Source organism: Rutidosis leptorrhynchoides, chromosome 9 (assembly GCF_046630445.1).
Source record: "Rutidosis leptorrhynchoides isolate AG116_Rl617_1_P2 chromosome 9, CSIRO_AGI_Rlap_v1, whole genome shotgun sequence".
Classification (NCBI taxonomy): Eukaryota; Viridiplantae; Streptophyta; class Magnoliopsida; order Asterales; family Asteraceae; genus Rutidosis; species Rutidosis leptorrhynchoides.
In genome coordinates this window covers 293,428,594-293,455,586 of record NC_092341.1, presented here as the reverse complement: position 1 = coordinate 293,455,586, position 26,993 = coordinate 293,428,594, and the positions used below count along the sequence as shown (strand labels likewise).

At 30.7% G+C, this 26,993-nt stretch overlaps 1 long non-coding RNA gene across 2 annotated transcripts; it reads right to left on the bottom strand.

Moving 5' to 3' along the window:
* Window positions 1–1,614: 1,614 nt before the first annotated feature.
* On the bottom strand, window positions 1,615–4,006 carry LOC139866338 (uncharacterized). 2 transcript variants are annotated; one of them, XR_011765408.1, is made up of 5 exons: window positions 3,688–4,006; window positions 3,451–3,571; window positions 3,153–3,254; window positions 2,937–3,025; window positions 1,615–2,409 (listed from the first exon to the last, which is right to left on the bottom strand). It is a non-coding gene; the product is annotated as an uncharacterized lncRNA (long non-coding RNA). The 2 variants fall into 2 exon arrangements; XR_011765407.1 differs by having other exon boundaries at window positions 1,615–3,025.
* Between the last annotated feature and the right edge of the window lie 22,987 nt (window positions 4,007–26,993).

Sequence of the window (26,993 nt, the reverse complement as noted above, 5' to 3'; positions counted from 1 at the left end):
GGCATGCTTCATTTTATAAGTTCGATGCATGCAAGCATGCTTGGTTTGTTTTTTTGGTTTTAAACTAATACAAGCATCTCAAAAGACCACACACTCTCCAATTTTCCTTTAAGTGTCTTTGACCAAAAAAAAAAAAAGAACAGTAGGTACAACACTTCATAATTTTTTTAAAGAAAACTTCATACGTTTTCTTCTGTTGGTTAATCTAAAACAAAAGGAAAGAAAAGTTTTGGTGAATTAGAAGGTGTATATCAAAACAAGGTTGGAACTTTGGGTGTCTACCATTTAGAGGAACTCTTCTTCGGGTTCTCCGCAAAAATCATCAAGAAAAGCTACAAAGGTTGTAATCTAACTTTCTCTTGTTCGATTTATATTTTGTTTGCTAAAAGTTTTGTACATGGGTCCTTGGGAGAGTATGATTTTGTAAAAATTTATAAATGCTTCCGCTCACTATGTTTTTGGTATCATACTCCAACAGATTCCTCCTTAAGCAGTTGAAGCGATTCTTAGTTCCTACCTCCATATCGCTACGGGACAAGAGTCGAATCCATTCCCCCTCTACGAATTTATTAGCCATGAAAACTTCACGATCACATTCCAAATGAAACAACCGATTATAACAACTATAAAGAGAACCACCACCAATCCACGCGTCTAGCCAAAATCTAACTGACCGACCACTTCCAACCTTCATGATAAAAGCATCAGACGGTTAAGTGCTTCAACTCCACATTTTTACAACACTTAACAATGTTACACCAAGTACCATTCCCAACATATGGCTCAAAAACTGACCCATGAATAGCTTTCACGACGAGCAACAAAAGTGACTCATGTGAAGTCAAAATCTCCACTTCCACTTAAATAATATTGCCGTGTTAAACGCTCTCAAACTAACAATATCGAGACCTCCTTTATCATATGAAGCCATAATTTTATCCCATTTAACCCAACTCATCTTCTTCGAATCAATACCACTACCCCAAGAAATTTGATCGAATGGACTACAATATTTTTGTCACTTTTATCGGGCATTGAATAAGGAAAAAACGTACAAACCTAGCGAGTCCATGACAGATTTAATCAAAGTAAGTCGAGCGCCAATTGATAACAATGAGACTTTCCATGTAGCAAGTCTTGCTGAAATTTATTAACAAGATCATCCCAATTCTTCGAAAGATTCATATTAGCACCAATCAACAAACCAAGATATTTAGTCGAAAAAGTACCTACTTTACATCCAACCTCCACCGAAACGAATTGACCTCTACATGTGGGATCCCAATACCGAAAAGATGCGATTCACCCACATTAGTCCGAAGGCTCGGCGAAAGATAAAATAAGTTCAGACGCCGAATGATATTCTCTAAAAAAGATCCACGATTCTAATCTGCCAAAATAACTACATCATATGCGTACATAAGGTGAGAGATGACCAGACCCGAATCCCCTACATTGACCCCTTTAAAAAGGCGTAGCTGTTGAGCCTTCTTCAAGAAGTTATGTAAGCCTTCCATCACCATAATAAAAAGAACCTAGTTTATAACCCAATAAGAGAATATATAATGTGTTTGAGATGTAAAAGAAATGTATACTAATGAACAATCATTCAATAATAAAATATATGATATAATGGAGAGAGTCAAATCGATAATGTAATAAAAGGACTTGTACATTAAACAAAAAAAATCTAAAGAAGTACAATACAATTGTGTTGTTATCTGTTTCTCATTGACGGTTCTACTTTCCATTGACATCTTCCACAAACACGCTTGCATCAGACGGAAACAACTCACCCCCATTGCACAAAATCAAATTAAACATCAACTCGATATTCAATAAGAAAAATTATAACATCGGCAAACAAACCTCATGCAGTCATTCTCAGCCCTCCCGGCTCGTTGAGCGGCCAAACCCGCATCTCTTGTTTCCACCTTCTTGCTGTTCCACTCTTTATATTAGTAGTGATTGGAGTTGTCGTTTTCTCTTTTGCACGCTAATAGAATCAAAGACTAAAGTATATGTAAAGGTCGAGTTTCAATATAAATTTAACAATATAGTATAGTGAGTCACATTTAAACAAACGTTATTGGATGCAAGATGTGTTGGTCAAGCGAGTTAGACAATAGGTCAAAAGAGGTTCTTTTTTAAATGGGTCAGAGTTATCATTAATGAGCCTACTTGAACACATAATATGGTAAAGAGAACGATAAGTAATACTAGCCTGATCCTAAATCTCATCCTCAATAGCTATCTTGTTCGATTCTTCTTCTAAGAGAAACTTCATATGCAACTTCAAAACGTAACCAGGTGGGAAGTGCATGCATGTAATGACACTCTTTGTTACCATTTGGACAAACCCAAAACTAACCATATCGTTTCTTTTGCTTCAAGAAAATGTTTGCAAACCTACTCATAAATAAGTAAAAAAGTTAATAACACATTAAAAAAAAAAATTGACACAATAAGCAACTAAATTAACATAAAAGGTAGAAATCTCATATATAAGGTCTTGGTAAAAATGGACTAAATCATGTTCAAATGAATATCGGTAAATTTCTATTTATGTATTTTGCTTGAAAGGCCAAACCAATGTTTCCTTCTGTAGTTATCAGAGGGTTCATAGCGTAATACTATTGTTGTTAATCTAAAATACAGAATCATGATCACAATTAAGCTAGATAAGCGGGAAAATGGCACCTGAAAATAGGAACTTGTGTCTATGATTCATATGAATCTACTGAAAAAAATTCGCAAACATAATTCTATATAGAGAATCTAATTTGATAATGTAGCTATGACACATTATCCATATTTTACACAAATGGTGACAAGCATCGTATGATTTGAATAACTAAGATATTTTCACGATTTAAAATCTACTTATGCAGTTGTTCAACGTATAGTAAAGTATAAAAGAGATTATGATATCGTACAATATCAGTTGGTTTAATATGGTTATACTCTTTCCCTGTTGGTGCTACAACCTTCTCCGACGTTTCTTGATCCTAGTCCTCCATTGTACCTAAAAGCAGATAGTAAACCAGATTAAAATTTATTTTATATATAGTTGTGAGAACAAATGAATACAATGACACAAGCTGCAATAAATACGTCATAACGCTTATCAATAAAAATGTCAATCTTCTCACCCTTCCTCTGTACATTCAGATCATGAGAAAACTTGCATTTGGAGCCTTTTGTCTACCGACCAGCCTTAAAAAATTCACATAAAATGGACTTTGGATCAACCCCTGAACAAAAACCATAACTTTTAGTACATCACATGGTTTGACTATTTGTTTGATATTGATAAGAAAAATATCAATCTTGATTGACATAAAAATGCAGTTCCATAACTGTTAACGAATAAATGTTGTTGAAGTCATGATGCTTCAAAGTTAAGGTAGAAAAAACATATTAGTGGTATAAATAAAAAATTATAGATACCTTTTACGGATCAAAAACATCGTGAGCGTTGATACTTTTTTGTGCCATCTACCCATCTTAAATTAATATGGACACATCCTTATTGAAACTTTTCATATTTTCATAGCTTCCTGCATCATACCTAATTGGTAATATTAGAGTTCCATGAGTTCACAAGATAACACTGTCAATAAGTTGCTCAGGGTATATATAAACATTTAAAGAAATCATTCAGAACGAAATAGATTAATCGATTACCGATTGTTGGAAGATACAACAAAATTGAGTGTTATCGCAAATCCACATCACCACATCTAAGATCATAGATCTGCATCTAAACACGAAGAACCCTAATTTTAATTTAATACGGGAATACAGATTTGTGGTTTCATTTCTGATTTTAATTATCAGAAATAACACTTTTGTTCATTAGCGCTACTTATACGATCTGCATCCGACATCCAAGAACCCTAATTCATTTTCAGACGGCGGGAACGATAGTTTATGGTTTATGCTTGATTGGTTTATGCTACGAACCCTAATTGCATAGATGTAATTCATCTTGAGACGTGATAGTTTTTTTTTTTTTTTTTTTTTTTTTTTTTTTTGGAGCACCCTAATTGAAAATAGAGAACATGATTTGATAAGAATCCCGTGTTTTTTTTTTTTTTTTTTTTTTTTTTGTTGGTTTGGAGGAGAGATACAATTGTTGAAATGTCAGCTATTTTTAAGCATGACTAGCTAAAACGAACTTCTTATTATATACGTAGTAGTATAAAATATAGATAGATATAGATATAGATATAGATGTTCAATCCATAGCTCCACAAATGAATATCGATAAATTTCTATTTATGTATTTTGATTGAAAGGCCAAACTAAAGTTTCCTTATGTAGTTATCAAAGGGTTCATAACGTAATACTATTGTTGTTAATCTAAAATACAGAATCACGATCACAATTAAGCTAGATAAGGGGGAAAATGGCACCTGAAAATAGGCACTTGTTCCGGACTAATAATCTTATCAATAACTTGAACCAATCGGTTTGTAAGTACTTTCGAAATAATCTTATATTAAATACCGACCAAAGAAATAGGTTGATAATCCGTAATTACAAATGTCAAAGAATACTCTTGTCAAAGAATACAAATCTCCCCACAAAGTTTGCTACCTTCTTAAAAGCTTCCGAGACCCAAGCTCGAATAGGTAAACTAGAAATTTCAATCCAAATCGAACTTTCAACAACGTAGAAATCATCTTAAACTTGTTTTACCACTCCAAATAAACTTGTGAAATTAGAGTTTAGTTTGAATTTTAACAATCACCAGGACAACCAAACTGGATCAAAACCCAAGTAACAACAACGCTATCAGCAATGTCAATGCACTCATCATCGTTGAAATCCAGATCACACACTTGCTCATTGTTAACAACACCAGCAAAAGTATGAGACTTACAACTTCCAGAATTAGCATGTCTAACCGATGGAAATTCATCCATCGAAAGTGGTTTAACAAGTTTGGTTATCTCCTTTGTCTCCACTTTCTCCTTCTTTCGATCAAACCTAGCCGCCACCACATATTGATGATGATTACGATCCAGATATTACTGAGTCTACGTTCCATATCACCAATATGTTTAACCCCCATAAACCGAATGAAACCGAAACGTTTATCATTGATAGATCTCTTCCTCGCAACATAGGCATGTAACACCCTAGGAAAATTCCACATCGCTCACGGACATGAGTGATCATGGGATTATAAAGTAATACTCACGCTTAAATGACACAACGTATTTTGGTAGCACAAGGCAGAGCAGGTGTGTGAGTACGCTGCAGTTAAGCATGCTCAGGTGAGAGTACTACCAGGATGGGTGACCTTCTGGGAAAGTGGTCATTGAAATGCCCCGTTCATATCGATTATAAACGTTACATAATAATTGATTTCATTACGAGGTATTTGACCTCTATATGATACATTTTACAAACATTGCATTCGTTATTAAAAAACAAACTTTCTTTACATCGAAAGTTGACGACATGCATACCATTTCATAATATATCCAACTATAATTGACTTAGTAATAATCTTGATGAACTCAACGACTCGAATGCAACGTCTTTTGAAATATGTCATGAATGACTCCAAGAAATATCTCTAAAATGAGCAAATGCACAGCGGAAGATTTATTTCATACCTGAGAATAAACATGCTTAAAAGTGTCAACCAAAAGGTTGGTGAGTTTATAGGTTTATCATAAACAATAAAATTCATCATTTTGATAGACCATAAGATTTAAATATTGCATGGTACAAATGGGCCCGAAATCCTATACCCACCTGTAATGTACATGCGATTTCCTTTAAATACAGTACACATATCTCGTGTACGAAATCATTTTTCAAAATGCTTAATAATCGTACACATATCTCGTGTACAAAATATCATACACATAACCTATGCATAAAAATCATTCTCTCGATATATAACATTCACTTTGCTTTCTTTGCTTGGTAACCGACCTTAACATTTAATGCGCATCATAAATATCCCCAAAATAAACAGAACTTTCAGTTTGTAATAAATATATAAACCTCGGAGTACTAAACACCACGCCCACTAGCTCTTCCGTCTAGTGAACATTCTGGGTGGGCGTGTTAAACCTGGTAGCTACCTTTAGGATTCGCGTGAATTAGGGGCCATACCCGTTTCCTAATTCTTAGGTTACGGGTTTAATAATTCATTCGCGTGAATAATCAAGGGGAAATATTCACATCAATTAGTGGCAATTATAACGTCCAACTAATTCAATAATAATCAACAGAACTTCTGTCTGTATAATAATTCATTCGAGGAATGTTTTGCTTGTGTCTATCTCGTCAAACATTTATTAAAGCATCTCATGTATTCTCAGTCCAAAAATATAGATTTCAAAGGCATTTAATAAAACAGTTGTAAAAACAGCACATGTATTCTCAGTCTCAAAAATATAAAGAGTAAAAGGGAATCAAATGAACTCACGATACGATATTTTGTAGTAAAAATATGCATACGACGAAACTGAACAATGCAGGGTTGGCCTCGGATTCACGAACCTATATCATTCATATATATATTAAAACATATAATTGTAATCGAACAAATTTATATATTAATATCAATATACTTGTTATCTTGATAATTTATATGTTATTGTAATAACTAGATTAATTATAACTATTTTATATTTTTATAGATATTAACATTTTATTTAAAAATTAGTATGTAATATTAATTTTTGGTTATGATATATGAAATGAATATATATCTTTTTATATAGAAAATATTTATTTGTAATAAAAATAATATAGTTCTTATAATAATAATAATAATAATAATAATAATAATAATAATAATAATAATAATAATAATAATAATAATAATAATAATAATACCTTTAAATGATTAAATAAGCTTCCTAAAAAGAATTGCCGCTGCTCGGGCTCGAACCGAGACCTCTCATTCACCCAACAAACAATCAAACCATCCAAGCTAATCTATATTTCCTGATTATAATTAAACTTGTATTTATTTAACCCGTTAACAATCTGTTTCTCTTTTAGCCCATATGTGAGATTAACTAGTCCACCAAGCCCAATGAAACACCAAATGGTTCACTGGATCTCAACAGCCCATTAACAACCCTAAATGGTTTTCGGTTCTTATGAGGGTGAGTAGAAACAATAACCGATTAGGAGCAATAGTTCACCACCGATTAACAGAAAAATCTTACGATGGTACATAGGGTTTTTCGATCCATCAATAACGCTCATCATCATCTTCATCTTCGTTCTTACAACATTAACAATAATTACAGTTTAACAGCATTACAGTGATGGTTCGTTGGGTTTTTGGGTGTCATGTTCATTGGACTGAAACAGTAAACGAAGGCAGTAACAATGGTGATTTGCAGGTGGTGGTTGTGGCTGGGTTTTCGTGGTGATTTACGATGGAAACAGAAAACACATGTGACGACCCGGAGATTTTCGATTAAATTTTAACTTAATCTCATATGGTTTCGACATGATAAGCAAGTCTATTTAATTAAGTCTCAATTTGTGGAACGATTTACATGAATGCAATTAACCTTTGACCAATTCCCGACGATTCACGAACAAGTGTTGCAAATAAATATAAATGTGTATATATATATATATATATATATATATATATATATATATATATATATATATATATATATAAATAGATGTAAATATAAGTATTGAAAATAATGAAATAGAAATGAATCATTAGAATTTAGAATGTAAAATAACAATCAGAATAATTAAATTACTATCATTATATATATATAAATAAAAATATACATAATATCTTGAATTAATAAAATACAAAATTTATCATTTAAAATTAAAAATGTAAAGTAATATACATAATAATTAAGTTGCTATTAAAATGAATTTATAAGATATATATTAAGATATTTATAAAATTTATAAATATTAAATATTCAATATATGTTAATTTATACTATATACATTATATAATTAAGTAAATATGATATAACTAAAAAATTGTATTATTAGTATAGTAAGTGTAATTACAAGTCGAAATTTCATATGTTATAGTAATATCGTTATTACTTTCATTATTACTGTTAATATTAATATTAATATCAATATTAATATTATTAATATTATTATTATTATTGCTATAATTACAATTAAAAGATAATGATTATCAGAATAAAGATGTTAAAGAATGACTAAAACTATAATTGTAATTATTATTATGAATATTACTATTATTATTATTACTAAAATTATCATTTTATTATCATTACTTTTATCATTAACTTTATTGTTATTATCATTATCCTTACTTATATTATTAAGATATTAATATTATCTATATTATTAGTTTTATTATTAAAATTAATATTAATGTTAAAATGATTAAATGTAACTATTAGTTTAATTATAATTAAATTATTAATACATCTATTATTAATATTACTTTGATATTATTATTAGTTATTATTTCTATTAATATTAGTAAATTTTATTAATAAAAACAATTATAGAATTTGATCTCTAACATATTTATATTTATAAAACTAATGTTGTTAAATCAGATAAAACAAATCATGCATAAATCAGATATAATGGAATCTGTCAGCGGTCATGAGCAGGTTTTATTTATTTATTTTCTTGATACTTTTTTTTACCTGCTCGTACGAAACCAGTAACTATTGCCATCAAACTGTTTTCAAGTTTTGTTTCTGTCGGTAGTTTGTTACACGTCTAATCCATTAACATTAGCAAACAAAAATTCCTTCAATATATATTTGATTGTGCTGCTGTGATCGAATTAAAAACAGATTTTATTTATTTATTTTTTTGCTCGTCGCCTCTGTTTCAAAATCTTTAAATCAAGAACTCAAAACCGAATCAATTTGCAAAATATATTAAAGCCAAAGTGTTAGAAATATTCTAGTCAATATATCTGTAAAGTTTCATTTATCAATTTCTCAAATTGATCTTGAATTTTGGAGTCAAAGATATTTTTCAAAGAGTCAACAGATTCGTTCTTCGCGAAATTCATTTTTGTTTTGATGTTTCAGATCCAATTATGTATTCAAAAAGTTTATAACTGGTATTTAGAACCTTTTTCAAGAAGAAATCGTGGTCTGAAAACCTCTTGAATTCAAAATGAGAAGTTGAGTTCATCGAAATAGGCAGATTCTTGCTGCGTTTTTTTTTTTTTTGTACCGTTAATCTCAAATACCCCATTAAATCGTTTCTGTTGTTGTTCAATCCCAAAACCCGTTTAAATGTTTTTAATGTTATGGTTAATTGTCCCTGGTCCACTGTTTAAGGGATGAAGAAGATGATGAAACAGAAGCACGGGTTATATAAATTATTATGGGATTAAAAACAGAAAGAGTAAAACGGTTGGGTGGTCGTGGGTGTTCTTGGTTATACGGGAGGTCGCTGGTTCGAGCCCTGTTCGAGGCATCTTTTTGTTTAAAACCTATTTTAGTGTGGTATAACTCTTTTATTTTTTTTTATTATTATTGTTATTATTATTGTTATTATTATTATTATTATTATTATTATTATTATTGTTATTGTTATTGTTATTATTATTATTACTATACTTATAGTTATTATGTTAAAATATAATTATTAACAAAATGATTATTAATACAATTTATAATATTAACATTATTATTACTAGTATTAAACTTATAAATTGTTAACATTATCATTATTAATATCATTAATTCTATAAACATTATTATTATTATCACTTTTATCAACATAATTATATAATATCATTATTTTTACTAACCTTAGTATTAACAAAATTAACAAATTCATAAATAAATGATCTTCATATAAAAGATATATTTAATATACTTAACTTAACTATATTAATATTACTATGTATAAAATAAAGATATAAAAATAAATGATGAAACATACAAATTATTAAAAAATAGCAATTATATCACTAATAATAATATATAAATTTATTCGATTACAAGAATATGTTTTAATACATATATGAATGATATAGGTTCGTGAATCCGAGGCCAACCATGCGTCATTCAATATAGTCATATGTATTTTTACTACAAAATACATGAGGTGAGTTTCATTTGCTCTCTTTTTAATTGCTTTTGCGATATATATTTTTGGACTGAGAATACATGCGTTGCTTTTATGTTTGACGAAATAGACACAAGTACTTAAAATATATTCTACGTTGAGTTGTACCACCTTGCATATCTTCCCTAATAGCTTGGTAACTAATATTTACATGTTGGAAGAACATGTAAGCGCGAATCCTATTGATAGATCTATCGGGTTTGACAACCCCAACCGGGCTAGTCGCTCTAGTATTGTAAACGGTTGCATAGTACTTCGTTTTTACTACACTTGGTACAGTGTAGGGAGATTTCATAATAAAGGGAATATGCCACATTAATGGTTAAGTATGGTTACCGAAGCGCTCAACAACTTATAGAATATTTTTATACACTTGCAAGTGTACATATAGTTATAAACGGAAATCTTGTGGTCTATTAAAATAATGAAATGATAGTTATGATAAACCTATGAACTCACCAACCTTTTGGTTGACACTTTTAAGCATGTTTATTCTCATGTATAAAAGAAACCTTCCGCTGTACATTTGCTCATTTTAAAGATATTACTTGGAGTCATTCATCGCATATTTAGGACAGTACCTCGCAATGGGACCAAATGTTGATGACTTCGTCCAGGAGGATTAGGACGGGTTGTTAAAGTTGGCATCAGAGCTGGTTTAATGCCGTTTATTAGCGGGTTAATCGTAGAGGGGGTTCTCACAGTGTTACCTGTGACGAAGCATTGGCTCTTACTCCTCGCGGTCCCTGTTAGGGTTGGCTGTACGTTGCCGAGAGGCGGGCCGTAAAATCAGTGTCTGAGATACGCTCAGTGGTCACTAGGCGGTTAGCTGGGAAGGCACTGAGTGAGATGCGTCCCCACTGTGTTAAAGTTGGTATCAGAGCATTGGTCCTAGCGAACCAGGTCTTGCATTAGTGTGTCTAACTGATAGTTGTTAGGATGCATTAGTGAGTCTGGACTTCGACCTTAGCTGCATATTATAAGTATTGTTTATCATTCCTAGTGGAAAATTTCCTAATTATCATTCCTAAGTCTAGACACGACTTCCTGCACTTATTGCATAGATAGTTTATAGATAAATTTATATCCTAGCGTATCTGTTATTGTAAACTTTGCCTGATAGTTTTCGAAAGTTCCTCCGTATTCTACGGGATCTTCTATATTATATATAGGTATTCTATGTAATTAGAATATCATCCGATATCAGAAAATCATTTCATATCGAAAATCCTCTATCCGACTGTACAAGATGGAACTCGCAACTAGTTCAAGTTCCTCAGATTCCGACAGCTATTCCGATATAGATTCCCAATCGAGCTCCGAAAGCAGCGTAACCGGAATGGATCAACCACTTAGCCATCACCTATTTTGGATGAAATGGGGATGGGTTCGTAGTCGACTTAATCAATGGAGACAAGAAGAAGGCAACCCTTTCCACCCACCAACCTGCAATCTTGGCGAAGAACCTGAAGCACTTACAGGCGAACCAGTTTGAAACACCATTTTTAGTCTCATCTCCAGGATAGCTCGTCACGATTATCTTCTATCTAAAATTCTAAACCATAATCATCCGCTAGTTCCGACCGACAATCATCCAAGAATAATAGAAGAAATTAATGAACTTCGCGCTCGAGTAATCCATTTGGAGAATATGGTGCAAAACTTAACAGCTTCAGCAATATCACCGGCACCCACAGTACCATCAATAACAGCACCAGTACCAACAACAATCCATGCCTCAACATCTCATTCTGTACCTCTAGTATAATCATCGTTCTACGCACCGTTCTACATCAATTGTCTTCGTTCTTCATGGCGATTATGTAATCTCTAATGTTTTAGAGATTATATATTCTTGTTCTAACGGAAAATCAAATGAGTCTAATATCATATTGACTCAATAAATCCATGATTACATCTGAAAAAAAATATATGTATATATGTTTTCATAAAGATTGTAATTAAAAATTGTTTTGTACAAACTGTTAATGGTGAAAATATTTTAACGGGTAGGTAATACCCGAGGAATATTTAGATTTCACATTAATAAGTTACATTGTACATTCTTCGAATCTGATTCAACAGTCATTTACTATCCTTACATCCACAATATATACAAATCCGTTCACCACAGAATAATCATTTTCATTCAATTTCATATATGGATTGTGACTTACCAGAAATCCAACAAGTGGCATAATGAAGAAAACATTGGACAAAATAAAATTTGTTAGAAATAAACAAATTAACTATGAGAAATTCTGTTAAGAATCCACACTAACTGTTCCTAGCTAACTGTTCCTAGCTAACTGATTACATTTTATTTATCGCAATTTATATTCTCGCAATTTTATTTATCGTCATTTAATTTCTGTTATTTATTTTACGCACTTTAAATATCGGGACACGTATACAATGTTTTGACATATCATATCGGCGCATCTATATATATATTATTTGGAATAACCATAGACACTCTATATGCTGTAATGCACGAGTTCGCTATACAGGGTTGAGGTTAATTCTACAATAATATATATACTTTGAGTTGTGATCGAGTCTGAGACATGTACACGGGTCACGATACGTATTAGTTAATTCGAATATTATATATTAAGCTATATATGAATTATTGGACTGTTAACTGTGGACTATTAACTGTGGACTACTAACATTGGACAATTAAAATGAATTAAAATACTGATTATAACATATGAAACTGAACAATTCTTCAAGTTTTCCACTTGATTTCATCTTAAACATCCTTTGTATCTTGACGATCACAATCAGCGTTTAATCATCTAAAAACCTTCGATATTCTTGAAAACCCTCGGTTTGATAACCGATGATCCAGATCTGTTAACTTTGAAAATGCTGACGAAGCAGCATGTTGTAGATGACCTAAATGGCCAAAAGTTTGATAATAAAGAATGGAATGTTGGGAATGCCCGATAGAAAATTTGGTACTGAAAAACGGTTTGAGCTAACCATGAAGGAGACTAAGGACAAATACAAGGACCAAACCCTATATTCAAATAATCCAGGTAATTCTGGATCCGATGAAACCTTCCACGAATAGCTTACTCCTTACTCATGTTAAAATCTTGCGGAAAATCTTTCTTTATCAACCTTCGAACTTAGAAATTCCAAAATCTTACCATAAATATCATCGATATTTTTGAGGATATTTTCATAAGTATTCTTGTCCAAAATTATATACCTCTTCGTGCTTTCTATATTATATTGGAAACTTCTGTAAAATCTAAGTATAAACTATGAATGAATAGTGGAGAAGTGTTGGAAATTGAAGCATGGGTTAGTATAATGTAATGACGCTTGGCCAACGTGATTATATTACAGTAGGTCATCCTGAGTTTCTAATGGAACGTGATGATTCACAGATCATAACGTCATCAAGTGCCATGTTACATAACTCTTTCATTCTGCTTAACTTCTGAATATATCAAGAAAGTATATTCTTGATAGTTCTATTCTCAAGTGATTCTGGTAATTTGACAAATCAAATCGTGCTAATACATTCTTTCTTATTTAGAACATGATGTTTATCCGAAATTCGATATTTACGAATTCTAGACTGTTACTCGCTTTACTAAAGATCGGGAGGATAATAAAAAGGCAAAGAGCTCTAAAATATAAGAGAAAATATAAAGCCCAATAATAAAACGGAAGTTACAAACCGTGAATATTAATACAAATAGCAATATAAAGACACGTTATAATTAAGAATAGCATCACCCCCAAGGCAATAGTAGAAGTAAACAGATTTTTCTGGTGAAAGATTGAAAAGAAGGATGACAGAGATGATAATTGAGAAAATATCAAGGATTAGAACTGGATTAAACATTTTCATAATCTTTTGGATGTATGAACTAAGAAAGAAAGTATAGGAATGGTAAGAATAATGGAACGGAAGAGTTTAATTTATAATGGAAACACCAGACAGAGTAATCAAGGCAGATCTCCGCATTTAATTAGAGAGATCCTGATTTCCTTATTCGCCGAAGAATCAGATCTTATAGATTTTCAAAGATTTTCTTTTAAATTCATTAAATTCCATAAATCCACCGTGACTACGTCAAAAGTTAGATCTTTATCTCAATCTTTTGTGAAAGCTTCACTCGTACGCTTTACATAATTGAATTGTTTTATCTATATTAGTCAATGATGATCAAACTCTATTTATCAACTTATATTCGTCATGAAACTATTTTTATGGTTAGCCATAACCACCTCACTCAAATTTCGGGACTGAATTTCTTTAACGGGTAGGTACTGTGACAACCCGAAGATTTTCGATCAAATTTAAACTTAATCTCATATGGTTTTGACATGATAATCAAGTCTATTTAATTAAGTCTCAATTTGTGGAACGGTTTACATGAATGCAATTAACCTTTGACCAATTCCCGACGATTCACGAACAAGTGTTGCAAATAAATATAAATGTATATATATATATATATATATATATATATATATATATATATATATATATATATATATATATATATATATATATATATATAAATAGATGTAAATATAGGTATTGAAAATAATGAAATAGAAATGAATCATTAGAATTTAGAATGTAAAATAACAATCAGAATAATTAATTAACTATCATTATATATATAAAAATAAAAATATACATAATATCTTGAATTAATAAAATACAAAATTTATCATTTAAAATTAAAAATGTAAAGTAATATACATAATAATTAAGTTGCTATTAAAATGAATTTATAAGATATATATTGTGATATTTATAAAATTTATAAATATTAAATATTCAATATATGTTAATTTATACTATATATATTATATAATTAAGTAAATATGATATAATTAACAAATTGTATTATTAGTATAGTAAGTGTAATTACAAGTCGAAATTTCATATGTTATAGTAATATCGTTATTACTTTCATTATTACTGTTAATATTAATATTAATATCAATATTAGTATTATTAATATTATTATTATTATTGCTATAATTACAATTAAAAGGTTATGATTATCAGAATAAAGATGTTAAAGAATGACTAAAACTATAATTGTAATTATTATTATGAATATTACTATTATTATTATTACTAAAATTATCATATTATTATCATTACTTTTATCATTAACTTTATTGTTATTATCATTATCCTTACTTATATTATTAAGATATTAATATTATCTATATTATTAGTTTTATTATTAAAATTAATATTAATGTTAAAATGATTAAATGTAACTATTAGTTTAATTATAATTAAATTATTAATACATCTATTATTAATATTACTTTGATATTATTATTAGTTATTATTTCTATTAATATTAGTAAATTTTATTAATAAAAATAATTATAGAATTTGATCTCTAACATATTTATATTTATAAAACTAATGTTGTTAAATCAGATAAAACAAATCATGCATAAATAAGATATAATGGAATCTGTAGCGGTCATGAGCAGGTTTTATTTATTTATTTTCTTGATACTTTTTTTTACCTGCTCGTACGAAACTAGTAACGATTGCCATCAAACTGTTTTCAAGTTTTGTTTCTGTCGGTAGTTTGTTACACGTCTAATCCATTAACATTAGCAAACAAAAATTCCTTCAATATATATTTGATTGTGCTGCTGTGATCGAATTAAAAACAGTTTTTTTTTTGCTCGTCGCCTCTGTTTCAAAATCTTTAAATCAAGAACTCAAAACCGAATCAATTTGCAAAATCTATTAAAGCCAAAGTGTTAGAAATATTCTAGTCAAGATATCTGTAAAGTTTCATTTATCAATTTCTCAAATTGATCTTGAATTTTGGAGTTAAAGATATTTTTTAAAAGGTCAACAGATTTGTTCTTCGCGAAATTCATTTTTGTTTTGATGTTTCAGATCCAATTATGAAAGGACCCGTCCTAATCCACCTGGACGAAGTCATCAACATTTGGTCCCATTGCGATGATCGGCTCCAAGTAATGTCCTTATATTGAGCAAATGCACAGCGGAAGACTTAATTCGTACATGAGAATAAACATGCTTTAAATTGTCAACCAAAAGGTTGGTGAGTTCATAGGTTTATCATAACAATCATTTCAATATGTTAATAGACCACAAGATTTCTTAATCATAAACATAATACACTCGCAAGTGTATGTAAAGCATTCTAAGTGGTTGAGCACTTGGTAACCATACTTAACATTTAATCAACGTCGCATATTCCCTTTATTATGAAATCTCACTACACCGTACCAAGTGTAGTCACCAAAACGAAGTACTGTGCAACCGTTGAATACTGGTCGTCCAGTCCGGTTGGGGTTGTCAGGACCGATAGATTTATCAACATGATTCGCGTTTACAATACCCATGTAAATAGTAGTTACCAAGCTACAGGGAAATTTGCCAGTGGTACAACTCAACGTAGAATATATTTTTAAGTACTTGTGTCTATTTTGTAAACATGTATAAAAGCAGCGCATGTATTCTCAGCCCAAAAATATATATTGCAAAAGCAATTAAAAAGGGAGCAAATGAAACTCACTTTTGCCTTGAAGGTATTTAATTCGACTTGGTCTCCGATAGATATCATGAACCTAACCATATATATAATATAACAACGTATTTTCTTTTTAAGTAATCGTTACATATATATATACTTTTAATACTTTTAATATTTTCTTAGTCCGTAGTTAGCAGTCCGATATTAGTGGTCCACAATTAGTTGCTTAAATAAAATAAATAAAGACCCCATCGTATTCGTATTGATCAGAATTAATCTCAACCCATGGTACCATGTTGTCAAATGACGTGTTGCGTACATAAAGTACCGTGTTGTCAAATGACGTGTTGCGTACAATCATGAGGTCTTATGATTAATCTTCTCGTGTTGTTTACGGGTGGTCCTGAAATATATAAAATCAATTCATAAGTAATTATATATAAAATATTATATTAATTAGAAAATATATGATTAATTTACTTTTTCTCCAAATATTTTCGTAGCTAAACTAGCTTCGGATACCCAATCTTGGTTTAGTCGTAGTTTCTTCATTACAACTCCGTTTTTGTTGGTTCAACTTGCCACTTCCTTGGATCGAGTCAAATTTTAATAATATGAACTTAAAATACCTTAGTTTGTATTCAAAATCATAGGTTATAGGTCAAACTTTTGTGAAACTTATGAAAGTGATCATTTTCCATCATAAAAACAACATTTAATGATCATTTTTCTAAAAATACTTACACTTTGAGTTAAACCATGAAATTTTTATGTGTTAACATATTCATAAGAAATATCATTTTTCCAGAACTTGAACTTCCAATTCAAAGTTCAAGATGGTTTTTAATTCTCCAACCCAAAACAGCCCCCGGTTGCACTCTGACGACGTAGATTCAGTTTTTAAGATGTTCTTTGTAAAACCAAGTTATATCTTGTTAGGATAGCATATCATTATGATATATTACAGGTCTTGAAGTGTTTTAAAAGTCAAGTTAGAAGGATCTATTTAGTTTGCGAACAAGTTTGAAATCATTCAAACTATGTTCTTGTTGTTAAAATTTTATACCACAAAATAAGATAGCTATATGAATATGAATTGAATAAGATTATAAACAAGGTTACTACCTCAAGTTACTTAGACAAAGTTACTACAAAAGATAAGAAATAATCTTGGAATCAAAGAGTGGTGGAGTTAGATCAAAAGGTTGGAAGTAAACTTCTTCAAATGGGTGGTTATTTTGATATGTTCTTGAAAGAGTTTTCTTATGGTGTTTAAGGCTTGTAATTGAAGCTAAATGATGGGGAAAATGCTTGGAGATGATCAAGTATGAAGTTAGGAGTATTTTGAGAGAGAAATGAGGGTGTAGGTATGAGAAAATGGAGTGAAGAAATGGTGTTCATTTATAAAAATGTTTTTAGTTTATAAAGAAAGAAAAGGATTCCTAATTTTATTTTCTTACTAATAATTCATACTACTTGAAAAATTCTAGTTACCTCATATCTAGGGCAGTAATAATATTGATTAAGATGTTGATTTGATGTGTATATACCAATAGTAAATACGTATAGAAGCTGAGTATGATACAGGTACATATACCCTAGATATACGTATAGAAATCTTGAGGAAACGGAATGAGAATTCAAATATAGCTATCTTTTGTGAATATACTTATATTGTTTTATGTATTTAAGTCCTTAAAAAGTGATTAAATACATTATATATACGATACATGTATAAGCATTATAGATTATAAGTATATATATCAAAGAATGTTACGTATAGTTATCGTTTTGAAAACTTAAGTTAGTAGTTTCAAAATATACTTATAACTCATTGTCATTAGTACACAATGAGATGTTAAACCATCCTTAGATCATGTTAAATATATATAAATACATATATATACACAAACGTATAATTATCGTATGTTATATAGTTCGTGATATCATCGGTCATATTGGACGGTCAAACGTTGTGTAAAACTCTTTTCAAAAACACAAGTCTCAACAATTTGGATTGCTTATCATGTTGATATGGTTTAATTTATGTAAATATTAATCTCATAAGTATAATTTGGTCGAAAAATTCCGGGTCATTACAGTACCTACCCGTTAAAGAAATTTCGTCCCCGAAATTTGATAGAGGTTGTTATGGATAACAATAAAAAGGTTTTCATGACAAATATAAGGTGATAATGGAGTTTTATCATCATTGAGTAATGTAGATAAAACGATTCGATTATGCGAAGAATATAAATAAGACTATCGTAAAAGAGTGAGATGAGTAAAATATATTCGTCTTAACCGATGACGTAGTTATGATTGATTTCCGGGATTTAAGGGATTTAAAGAGAATCTTACGTAATAAGATTTGGTTCTTTGGTGATTAAGGAAATCAGGATCTTCTTTGATTATATGCAATAATCTGTTTCGATTGCTCTGTCGGATATTTCACTATAAATTCACCCCTTCGTTTCCTTATTTTCCACGCCTCACACCTTCTATTCTTTCTCCTTTGATTCTTACTTTAAAGCATTCATCAATATGCTCCATCCAGTCCTGATTCTTGATATACTCCTAAATTATATATCTGTCATTCTTCTTTTTCATCTACCACCAGAAGAATCTATTTACTTCTACTATACTCTTGTGTTTATAGTGTTTTTAATTCTCCCGTGTCTCTATATTGCTATCTGCATCGATATACACGGTTTGTAATTTTGGGGTTATTATCGGAGTTTATATTCTTCATTATTTTCGGAGCTTCATGCTTTCGTTTTCTCTTCCCGACTTCGAGTCAAGCGAGTAATGGTCCGGAATTCGTAGATATGAAATTCAGAATGAACATAGCTAATGCTCTAAGAAGAAAATGGTAATAGAACGATTTTGATTTGTTAAGTTACCATAATACCCTGGAGAAGACCGAGTCATCCAGAAAAATATTCTCTTGATATGTTTAGAGATTAGATAGAATGTAAGAGTCGTGTAAATGACACATGATGACGGTACTGTGAATCATCATGCTTCATTAGAAACTCAGCATGACTTACTGTAATATAATGACGTTGATCAAGTGTCATTATATTATACTAATCCATGCTTCAGTTCCCAACACTACTTCAAAACATTCATATTTTAAACTCGAAGGTTTCAGAATTTAGAAACTAACACAGTTTCTTTTATGTTGCAGATATTACGGAGAGATAAATGATCTCAGATAAGAATAGTTGTGAAAATATCGCCAGAAATATGGAGGATATTTATAATAGAACATACGAGAATATCTTAGAATTTCTAATATCAATGGATGATGAAGAAGATTTGTCTGTGAAGGTTTAGAATGAGAAATAAGATGTTTGCTAACGATTTCAGCAGGCACAGAATCATTTGGATTCTTTGAAGGCAAACTTACTCTTTGTGATTTGTCCACGGCTTTCTTCATAGTTTCGCATAATCCGCTTTTCGGTACTAAATTTTCTATCGAGCGTTCCTAACACTCCTTTCTTTATCATCAAACTTTTGGCCATTAAGATCATCTATAACATGCTGCTTCGTCAGCATTTTCAAAGTTAACTGATCTGGGTCATCGGTTATCAAACCGAGGTAGTTTCAGGATAATTGTGTTTTTAGAATGATTAATCGCTGATGGTAATATTGTGGAATATAAAAGGTTCCCCAGTAACAATAAAGAGTACACATATATATCGCGGTTATAATAAAGTTGTTTCGGATGAAAAGTCGGAGCTGACTTGCTGGAGCTGTGATAAAATTAGCTACTTTGGAAAGGGATTGCAAAACGATCTTCGGTAATAACAATGTCAAAGGAACTAGAACAGATACGTGTCAAACGTTTACTCAGTTTCCGAGGGTTTTTCAGGTGCATAACTATATGCATCAATCTTTTCTTCCATAGATGAAGTGCGGTTGGTTTATCCTCTCGATTGAGGTGTTTTTAAGAATCATGATAGATTTGAACGCTGATTGTAATCGTCGAGATACAATGAGGTTTAAGATGAAATCAAGTGGCAATCTTGAAGAAATATTTAGTTTCATATGTTATAATCAATATTTTAATTCATTTTAATTGTCCAATGTCATTAGTCCACAGTAACAGTCCAATAATTCATATATAGTTTAATATATAATATACGAATTAATTAATACGTGTCGTGACCCGTATACGTCTCAGACTCGATCACAACTCAAACTATATATATTATTGTAGAATCAACCTCAACCATGTATAGAGAACTCAATCATTACTGCATATAGAGTGTCTATGGTGATTCCAAATAATATATATAGATGCGTCGATATGATATGTCAAAACATTGTATACGTGTCCCGATATTTAAAGTGCGTAAAATAATTACAGAAATTAAATGACGATAAATAAAAGTGCGATAATTAAATTGCGATAAATAAACTGCGATAAATAAAATGTAATCAGTTAGCTAGGAACAGTTAGCTGGAACAGTTAGCGTGGATTCTTAACAAAATTTTTCATAGTTAATTTGTTTGTTTCTAACAGATTTTATTTTGTCATATGTTTTCTTCATATGCCACTTGTTGGATTCTGGGAAGTCAAAATCCAAATATGAAATTGAATGAAAATGGTTATTCTACGGTGAACAGATACATATATCGGTGGTTGTAAGTAAGGACCCGTTCATATACATTATAAACGATTCACAATAGTTGATTACATCGCGAGGTATTTGACCTCTATATGATACATTTTACAAACATTGCATTCGTTTTTAAAAGACAAACTTTCTTTACAACGAAAGTTGACGGTATGCACACCATTTCATAATACATCCAACTATAATTGGCTTTATAATAATCTTGATGAACTCAATGACTCGAATGCAACGTCTTTCAAAATATGCCATGAATGACTCCAAGTAATATCCTTAAAATGAGCTAATGCACAGCGGAAGATTTCTTTAATACCTGAGAATAAACATGCTTTAAAGTGTCAACCAAAAGGTTGGTGAGTTCATAGGTTTATCATAACAATCATTTCAATATATTAATAGACCACAAGATTTCCGCTTATAAATATATGTACACTCGCAAGTGTATAAAAGTATTCTATAAGTTGTAGGCACCCGGTAATAAGCCTTAACGTTCATGTTTTACCCTCTGAAGTACACCAGATCAGGTGTGTTTAAAATAACCTCGAAGTACTAAAGCATCCCATAGTCAGGATGGGGTTTGTCAGGCCCAATAGATCTATCTTTAGGATTCGCGCCTACCGTACATAGACAAGTAGTTTAATGTTACCAAGCTAAGGGTATATTTCTGGTTTAAACCCACGTAGAATTAGTTTTGGTACTTGTGCCTATTTCGTAAAACATTTATAAAAGTTGCGCATGTATTCTCAGTCCCAAAAATATATGTAAAAAGGGAGTAAATGAAACTCACAATACTGTATTTCGTAGTAAAAATACATATAACGTCATTTAATAAGTGCAAGGTTGGCCTCGGATTCACGAACGTATCAATATTGAGATTCAATATTGCAGGAAAGTACGTAGACGCAACGGAGATGATAAACACTAGATTGACCTCACGAGCATACCCATGAACCATACCCATCACCTCCATAGCTATAACCCATAATTTCCTTAGCTTCGACTCATTCAAATAAACTATTTTGAAATCACTCGGACAGCACTTCGTCGTAATATTTTATGTATACTAATAATATCTTGAAATAATACAGAACAAATATATATATATATATATATATATATATCAATTGAGAGAGTTTAGAGAAATATATTTTCAAGTTTCTATGAAATAATGAAACCTATTGAATTCTATTTATAATAGATTTTTGAATTATAAAAGTGAATTATTAAAGTATGAATTATTAAAGTGAATTATTAAAGTATGAATTATTAAAGTGAATTATTAAAGTATGAATTATTAAAGTATGAATTATTAAAGTGAATTATTAAAGTATGAATTATTAAAGTGAATTATTAAAGTTAAAGTAAAGTAGAAGTAAAGTAAAGTAAAGGTAAAGTTAAAGTATAGTAAAAGTATAAAAAACAATGTATGTATAATACACGTATAAATATATATAATATTAATTTAAATCGTTATATATATTTAATGAAATAAAATATAAATATCGTTATATTTATTATACTGGTTAAGTAATGAGTTTTCAAAAGTGATTCTAGATATTTATAAAAGTTATATACGTTTTAATAATAAAGTTCTTTTTAAACTGAAAACGTCTTTGTACGTTTGAAAATAGATTAATAGAATATTATGGAAACCAATTCTCCACTAACTTTTGTCTAACTTTCATAAATGACACTTTTTGTTTTTATTTATAAATAGCTTTACAAATTATTCTGAATACCGTTAAGAGGAATAGATTTTCTCAAATCATAGTGGACCTCTCAACAGAGACTTGTAATCATAATTCAATGTTTCTGATAATTCAATCATTTAATATATTTTTTTTTTCGTCGAAAATCATATTGAAACAAATACGTTCGTGTAAAGTATTATACGTTTAATACTTTATTAATATTCTCAAGTTATAATATATATATATACATATACATATCTATTTATATATAACGGTTCGTGAATCGTCGAAATTTGGTCGAGGTTATAATGAATGTATGAACACAGTTTAAAATTCTTGAGATTTAACTTAACAAACTTTGTTTATCGTGTCGGAATAATATAAAGATTAAAGTTTAAATTTGGTCGAAAATTTCCGGGTCGTCACAGTACCTACCCGTTAAAGAAATTTCGTCCCCGAAATTTGATAGAGGTCGTCATGACTAACAATGAGAATGTTATTATAACGATTATAGAGTTTTATCATGTTCAAGAAGAATGGATAAAATAATTCGATTACTCGAAGCGTGTGAGTGAAGTTATCGTAAATGAATGAAATAAGATAATAGTGATTCGTCGTATCTTTTGACGTCATCACGATTGATCTCCGAAAAGAAAATCTTTGTAATCTATATTGGATTTGATTATTCGGCGATTAAGGAAATTATGATCCTCTTCGAATTAATGCGATAATCCATTTTGATTTCTCTGTCGGATATTTCACTATAAATCTACCTCATTTATTTTCTTACAACTGACACCTTCTCAACTCATATTTTAAAGTATTTGTCAATATGCTTCATCCAGTGCTGGTTCTTGATATACTCCTCACTTTCATATCTGTCGCTCTTCTTTTTCATCTGCCTCCGGAAGAATCTATTTGCTTCTACTATACTCTTGGTTTTATAGTGTTTTTAGTTCTCTCGTGTCTTTATATTGCTATATGCATTGATATATACGGTTTGTGATTTCTGGGTTGTTGTTGGGTTTTATATCTTCCCTTATATTTCAAAGTCCTTGCTTCTTCTATAATCATTGTCATCCACAGTTAATGCTCTCTTATATTTGCTATGATTTATACTCCCATTTCTAGTTCGGAGCTTTGTCCTTTCGTTTCTTCTTCTTGCGATTAAGCACCGCTTGTAATGGTCCAGAATTCGCAGATATAAATTTCGGAATGAACATTGTTAATGTTCTAGGAAGGAAATTGTAATGACATGATCTTGACTTGTCAAATTACCAGAATACTTCGGGAAATGACGAATCATCAAGAAATATTTTCTTGATATTTCGATATCAAAGAGAATACAAGAGTCGTGTAACATAGCACATGATGACGTTATGATCTGTGAATCATCATGTTCCATTTAGAAACTCAGCATGAATTACTGTAATATAATCACGTTGATCAAGTGTCATTATATTATACTAACTCATGCTTCAGCTCCCAACACTTCTTCAAGAATATTCCTATTTTAAACTCGAATGTTTCAGAATTTAGAAACTAAAATAGTTTCTTTTATGATATAATACAGATAGCGCGAAGAGGTAAATGATTTCAGATAAGAATAATTATAAAAATATCTTCAGAAGTATGGATGATATTTATAATGAATGATACGATGATATCTTAGAATGTCTAATATCAGAGGATGATGAAGGATATTGTCCGCAGGGTTTAGAGTCAGGAGTAAGGTATTCGTTAATGACTTCAGCAAGTACTGAATCATTTGGATTCTTTAAAGGCAGGTTCAGCCTTTGTGATTTGTCCACAGCCTCCTTCATACTTTGCTCAATCCGTTTTCCAGTTTCAAAGCTTCTCTTTTTCTGAGCTTTGCCAATATACTATCCTTTATCATCCAACTTTTTACTGTTAAGGTTGTTTACAGTTTTTACTGCTTCATCAGCATTTTTCAAAATTTCGAGAACTGGTTCGCAGTTTAGGGTGTTTTTCAGAAATTTCTCATTCAAAGAATGTAAGTCTTCGAGGTAGACGTTGTGTGTATATGTAATTATTGATGTAGACATGCTGCGAGGTTTCAAAATACTGATTGCTGATTCTCAATAATTGGTATGGCAATTCTTGTTATAAGGTACGAATGAGTATATGATAGGGTTTCGATAATTATAATGATTTTTTTTTTTGAAAGTCAAAGATCAATGAAGTTGTTGGTAAGTTTATTGCTAATGTGGTGAATATAAACGATTCCCCGGTAACGTTGGCGAAAGGGCAACGTATCTATCGAAGTTATAATAAGACTGTTTTGATTGAGAAGTCGAAGATGACTTGCTGGAGCTGTGACAAAACTGTCTATTTTGAAACGGAATTGAAAAGTTATTTTAGCTAGTAAATGCCAAAGGGTCTAACACGGATACGTGTCGAACTATGACTTGGGTTTTGAGAGTTTTTCAGGTGTATAACTGTGGGTAACATGTGATTGGATCATCATCTCGATTGTTCCTTAGTTGAAGTGTCTTCAGGAATTTTGAAGGGTTTGAGCACATATTGTAATCGTTAATACATATGATGTTCTAACACAGTTTTGAAGTCAAAGTATAGCTTTGAAAGATATAGGAATCTAAGAGTGATGATACTGGTTATATTTCGAATTGAATTATGCGATTTCAAAATCAGAATATGTAATTGAATTTGAATGAGTATGATTGTTTTGATTTATATGAAAGAATGGATATTGTTGTGAAAGTAGGGAGTATAGTTGATGATTGCTGAATCAGTTTCGAAAAATGTAATATATTAATTGTGAATTTATATATCTCTCGGGTATTACCTACCCATTAAAAAAAATTTCACAATTAATATTTTGTACAAAAGAAGTTTATTACGGTCTTTATGAAAATATATGTGTATATTTTCTTTAGATGTAATATAGATTTAATGAGTTAATATTAAATTAAACTCATTTGTTTTATGGTTGGAACTAGAATTGAGTAATCCCTAAAACTTTATAAATTGCATAAGTATTTCTTCAATAATATTGAAATTATGAATCATTACTTTGTTATTTGTTGGTTTTCGTGAAATTCTTGTGAACTTCGCAAGGTACGAATGATGTTATTTGAAAAGTTTCGAGTACATCGATGATGAAAGTGTAAAATCAAACATATATTCGAATAATACACTTGATTTATTATGAATTGGATTTTTTTATTGAATTGAGACAGAGATTGTAATTAACGATGGTTAAGTTACGGACGAAGGACGTGCATCATTGCATATTTGTAATATGAATTAACTGAGTAGTTAAGATTCACACATAATAGCTTAGTACGGGAAGATTTATTATGGTTTAAAAATTTATACATATAAAATATACATATAAATCTTTCGATTGGAAATGAGTTAATACTTCATAACTCGTTGATACAATATATTTGTTGTTGATTCGTAATGATGTCCACAATGATTCTTGAACTGACAGAGTTTGTGATGTTACAGGTGCTGTTGATTCTAACGATACTGACGGCACTGACTGTGTTGATGATGCTACGGTCCTGTTGATGCTGTTGGTAAAACAATTCTAGCTTGTAAATCGTACACCATTTTCGATCAAAGTTTCTACTCTACCATCTCCGTTCACTCATCCGATTTACGGTCAGAATTAAATAATCTCTAAGATTTTGGAGATTACATAACTGCCGCAGAGATATCTCTTCAATGAAGTTTATGAATTAATACTTCATCGTTTGTTGTTGTTGATATTCCTGGATATTTACAGGGCGTATGACGTTGATGTTTGAGATACATATTGTGATGTTGCGGTGTGGGATGTGGATGTTGTTGTTGGTGGTGGTGATGGTACTGTTGGTGGTGGTGATGGTGGTACTGTTTATGCTGCTGGTGCTGCTGCTGGTGTTTGTAACCTTTGCACCATATTCTCCAAAGACACTACCCAAGCGCGAAGCTCGTTGACTTCTTCTATTACACCGGGGTGATTGTCGGTTCGGACGAGCGGATAAATAAAATCTAGAATTTGGTGT